Source organism: Arachis ipaensis, chromosome B06 (genome assembly GCF_000816755.2).
Source record: "Arachis ipaensis cultivar K30076 chromosome B06, Araip1.1, whole genome shotgun sequence".
NCBI classification, from domain to species: Eukaryota; Viridiplantae; Streptophyta; class Magnoliopsida; order Fabales; family Fabaceae; genus Arachis; species Arachis ipaensis.
The window spans coordinates 38,422,073-38,427,916 of NC_029790.2; positions in this window are offsets into that span (position 1 = coordinate 38,422,073).

The following is a 5,844-nucleotide window of genomic DNA, read 5'->3' on the forward strand; positions in this document are numbered from 1 at the left end:
AATGTGGGAGTGGGAATTTGAATGTGAGGAATGAGCATGCACTAGAGCTCATTTATATAGGGAGATCATGAGTGGATGGAAGGTGTAGATTGCAGGGATTTTTGCTTGATGGACGGTTGGGGTTGTGTATGAAGGAAGGACAAGGATCATCACTTAATGAGAGTGATTGGTTCGGTCTTCAAGGGTCTTTCTTCTCCAATGTTGCATGGCAACGTTTCCCCATACGTTCCCTCTTGAGACATGTGTGTAGTGCTCTTCATTAAGTGGCAAAATCTTCCCCATTTAATTGTCCAAGCAATCCCTTTTTATGCTTCTTTTCTTTTCCTATAAAGATTTAAAATAAGGGAATTAATATCATAAAAATTAAATTCTACGGCTAGAATAATAAAGAGACAAAAAAGATTTTGTTTATTTATGAATTTCAACTGATTAACTACTTGTGTATCCTTATGCAGTTTGGTGGCACCATGGGGTGACACCAAACTTAGTTTGAAGCAATGTGCTGAAAAGTTTTGTTCAAAGCTCCCAAGACTAGCATGCATCTTGGTTTGCTTTGAACACCAAACTTGTTCTTCACTATATACTGCATGATAAAGATTTCACCAAGTGTTTGTCAAGCTTGGGTTGAAATTCATAAACATTGATTTATTCACTATTTTGAAAACATATAAAACATGGGTTGCCTCCCATGAAGCGCTTCTTTAGCGTCACTAGCTTGATGTTTTTCCCTCATCAGGGTGGTTGGTAGTGCTTAAAGTCCTCTCCTCTTGCTGTGGACTTATATCCATTGGTTGGATCAATGATCTCCACATGTTCCAGGGAAAGAACTCTGTTGATAGTGAAGACCTTGGGTAACTGAGATGGTACAGTAGAGAGATTAGGGGGAATATCTGGGAAGTAAGCTGAGACAACTCTATCCCCTGGAGAGAAGTCTTCCGTAGGGATCTTCTTGTTCCTCCACCTCCTTGGTACCTTCTTCTTTGTTTCTTTTGAGGTTGCCTTCCCCTTGGTGACCTCTTTTTCTGCAGGGGTTGTGATGCTGTCTTTACCTGCCTCTAGAAATTTAGGTTCCTCCAATTTTTCCTTGAGCTGTGGCAATTGCTGTGTTCCTTGTTTATCAATTAAGGGAATCTCAGAATGATCTGGCTGTGCTTCAGTGCTTGTCACCTCCTTCAGTGTCTCATTATCATTTGTGCTTCGTTCCTTGTCCTCTTGATCTGTTTCTTGTGAGAGTTTGAAAACATTGAAGCTGAGTCGTTCATCATGGATTCTCAATATTAGCTCCCCTTTCTCTACATCGATAAGTGCTCTGGCCGTAGCTATGAATGGTCTTCCCAATATGATTGGATGAGAGTGACTCTCTTCCATGTCCAGGATGACAAAGTCTGTTGGGAGAAAGTATTTCCCAACCTTTAGCAACACATTTTCCACCACTCCTATTGCTTGCTTTTGAGTTTTGTCAGCCAGTCTAATGATTACATCTGTGGGCATTATCTCATTGATCTGCAGCCTCTTTGCCAGGGATAAGGGCAGTAAGTTGATGCTGGCCCCCAAATCACATAGTGCTCTATCGAATATAGTTTCACCTATGGCACAAGGGATGTGAAAACTCCCTGGGTCTCTTCTTTTTGTAGGCAACTCAGGTTGAATGAGGACACTACATTCCTTGTTCATCACTATAGTCTGGCCTCCTTTGAGTGAGCTTTTCCTGGAAAGAAGTTCCTTCATATACTTGATGAATGCAGGCATTTGTTGAATTGCCTTGATGAATGGTATGTTCACATGCAGAGATGCAAACAAGTCTAGGAACCTTGAGTATATTCTTTTTCCCACAGCACCATTGAGCAGTTGAGGGAAGGGTGCATAGAGTTTCAGCAGCTCTTGTTGTGAGATTTCTGGTTCTTGGTGGTCTTTATCCTCCTCCTTTATTGAGTTGTCTTCAGGTTGTTCGAGAAGTTTGCCTTGCTTGTCTTCAGTCTCTTGATCACTTGTAGTGACCATTTTGTAATCTTCCCATCTTACTTTCTTTGCTTCAGCTTTGGGATTTTTCTCCGTGTCACTTGGGAAGCTATCAGTAGGTTTGGGAATCTTCTTAGCTAAATATCCCACCTGGAATTCCAGCTTCCTAATGGTCTCTTCCTGGTTCTTAATATTGGCTTACACCTCCTCTTTGAACACCTTATTTTCTTGAATCTCTTGGCATATTCCTTCAAGTAGGGCTTCAATCTTAGAGAGCTTGTCATCAATTGATGAGTGATTTGGAGCAAATGTGCTATTTTGGTTTTGATAAGCATGTGGAGAGGTGTTGTTGTGGGGGTGTTGAGATGTCCTCTGTGTGAACTGCAGATGAGCTGCATTGTTGTTGGAGTTATAACGTCTCTGGTCTTGGTTTTGATCTTGCTCGCTTCCCCACCCAAAGTTTGGGTGGTTTCTCCATCCAGGGTTGTAGGTCTTGGAGTATGGATCATAGTTTTTCCTTGGTGAATTCCCAATGTAGTTGGCTTGCTCCTGACTACCCTCTGCTTCTTCATTCACTCCTTCTTGGGTTGTTGATGAAGTTGAGATTGCTGCTACTTGGTTCCTCTCCATTTTCTTGGTGAGGTCAGCCAGCTGCTGGGTAATGAGCTTGTTTTGGGCCAACAGAGCACCTACATTGTTTAGCTCCATTACTCCTCTTGTGTTCCCTCTTTCGGAAGCATAGAAGTAGTCGTTCTCTGCTACTGTTTCAATAACATCTATGGCTTCCTCAATAGTCTTCTTCTTGTTCAAAGATCCTCCGGATGAATGGTCTACGGCCTTCTTTGATTCATAAGAGAGCCCTTCATAGAAAATGTGAAGCTGCACCCATTCGTTGAACATGTCAGGTGGACACCTCCTTGTTAAGTCCTTGAACCTCTCCCATGCTTCATATAGAGTCTCACCATCTTGTTGCCTGAAAGTTTGGACCTCAGCTCTCAGCCTATTGATTCATTGAGGAGGGTAAAATCTTGCTAAGAATTTGTTCACCACGTCTTCCCAAGTTGTCAAGCTTTCCCTTGGGAAAGATTTCAGCCACTTGGCTGTTTTGTCCCTAAGTGAGAATGGAAACAAGAGCAGTCTATAGGTGTCAGGATGAACACCATTAGATTTTACTGTGTCACATATCCTCAGGAAGGTGGTTAAATATTGATTGGGGTCTTCTTGAACACCTCCTCCAAACGAGCAGTTGTTCTGAACAAGGGTGATGAGCTGTGGTTTAAGTTCAAAGTTGTTGGCATGGATTGTTGGCTTTTGGATGCTACTTCCACAATTGCCTGGGTTTGGATTGATGTAAGAGCCCAAAACTCTTCTATCCTCCCTAGCATGATTTGCTCTACCTCCTCCCCCATGGTTGTGATCTTCTTCTTCATGATGGTTTTCCATGTTGTCTTCCATGTTTGGTTCAAAGAATTCCTCTTCTTCCTCAGCACCAACCACTTTCTTTCCTCTTGCCTCCCTCCTTAATCTAAGTCTTCCAATTTAATCATTGTTGATGCACAATCAATCCTTGGCAACGGCGCCATAAACTTGATGCACGGAAAACTTGTCTCACAACAAATCTCCCTTCGGCAAGTGTACCGAATTTTTCGTCAAGTAAAAACTCACAATAGAGTAAGGTCGAATCCCACAGGGATTGATTGATCAAGCAACTTTAATTAGAAGAATGTTCTAGTTGAGCGAATCCAAAATTTGGGTTGAGAATTACAGAAAATAAAATGGCGGGAAGGTAAATGGCAGAAAGTTATAAATTTGAATCCACGCGATCGCGTGGGGCACGCGGTCGCGTGGCAGGGGTGAAATGGGGTTTGACGCAATCGCGTGAGGCACGCGATCGCATGGAATGGGAAAAGAGTGAATGACGCGATCGCCTGGGACATGCGATCGCGTTGCTGGAATTTGTGCGAAACGCATGGTTCCAGCGTCGTTTCAGCGCAACTCTCTGTCTCTTTTTGGGGTGTTGTGCAATCCATGCGACGCGATCGCGTCACTCACGCTGTCGCGTGGGATTGAGGTTGTGCAAGGGACGCGATCGCGTGAGTGACGCGATCGCGTGGGTGATTTGTGCGAAACGCACAATGGCCGCACGATTCCAGCCTAACTTTCTGGACGTTGGATCTTTATGCCGATCTCCAGGGCACGCGGCCGCATGAATGACGCGGTCACGTGGGAAGTGTTTTTCATAACTTGACGCGATCGCATGAATGATGCGGTCGCATCGCACACCTTTTTTTTGTGCAGTATGCAGAATGCAATGATTAATATGAATGCGATGCAAAACTTTCAGGTTCAATATAATAAAATAAAATAAAACTTGAAAACAAATAAAATGAAATAAAAAATTGAAAAAGGAACGGTCATACCATGGTGGGTTGTCTCCCACCTAGCACTTTTAGTTAAAGTCCTTAAGTTGGACATTGGATGAGCTTCCTGTTATGGTGGCTTGTGCTTAAATTCATCCAGAAATCTCCACCAATGCTTGGAATGACAATAGCCTCCGGGGTCCCAAACTAGGAATATGAAGCTTCTGAGCAGCTTTAAACAAATTGTCAGGCTCCCGTGGTGATGATTGTCAGCATAGATTCCAGGATCCCAAACTTGGCTTTTAAATCCGCCTTCGTCTTGATCTATATTTTTCCATCCGAGCAGTTTAGAAATTAGATTCTCACCAGGATAAGCAAACATTTTCCGAGATCCATCTGATAGATCATGATGCCAATCCGTACACTTCAAGTTGAAGCGTGGAACCTTATTGAACCTCGTGCACCAGCTCTGAGTACGAGCCATTTTTCGCTTACTCTTAAAGCCGCAGAGAGCTTTAAGCTGGCCATCTGTTTTAAGCAAACCATATTCAAGTGGAAAAACACAATTAAAGGTTAAGGATTGTACCCACTTGAAGTTTGTATTGGGTGGTAATGGCCTTGGGATAGGTGGTTCCAGTGGTTCTGTGAGTTCTACTCCCTTGTGCTCTTCTGTGAATTTCTCCACTTCTTTGCAAGATTCTTCAAATGTATCCATGTCCTGATCAAAGCCATCTATGTCTTCCTCATTACTTAAGTCATAGACTGGAGGTTGAGAGAAATCTACCTCTGTATCATCTTCGTATTCACTTGGGGAAGATTATTCGATCTCAGAGAATTCGCTCGCGGATGCAAGTTCATTACTGGAAGAACTTGACTTGAGATTATCATTATCAAGGAAACTTGCTTCTTGGATTATTTCGTCTAGTTCTTCAAAAGAGACTTGCCTTGGGGGTTGTGTACTATCCTCCTTAGCATTAATTGTAGCGTCCTTGACAGAATTCCCCACAACTCTGGATTCCCACGGAGGTTCAGCGTCTCCTAAGTCTTCAACCAACTCTTCTTCTTGTATAATGACAGCTTCCTCTACTTGTTCTAGTATGAAGTCATGCTCTGTTCTGTCCACTGGAGTTTCTAGTATCTCCTTCATGCTACGCTCATCATTAGATTGTCTACACGGAGTTGTGGGAGGTCCTTGAATGTTCGAACGTCTAGAAGATAATTGACTTACTACTTGCTCCAGTTGATGAAGGGTTGTTTGAAGTCGATTTACTGTTTCCTTGAGGCAAACCTCTGATTCTCAGGGTGCTAGATTTAGACGTGGTACATTGCGAGGTGGTGGTGTTTGGGAGTAATTGGATTGGAATCCGGGTAAATGAGGATCATACGGTGGTGAATGTGAAAAGGAGCTTGTGAGTGTGGTGGTTCGGAGTTATGTTGTGAGGATGGTCTATAAGCACACGGTGGGCTTGTGGGTAATTACGGGGTTGTCTACCATGTCTATTGCCTTGGTATGCATTGTAGAATG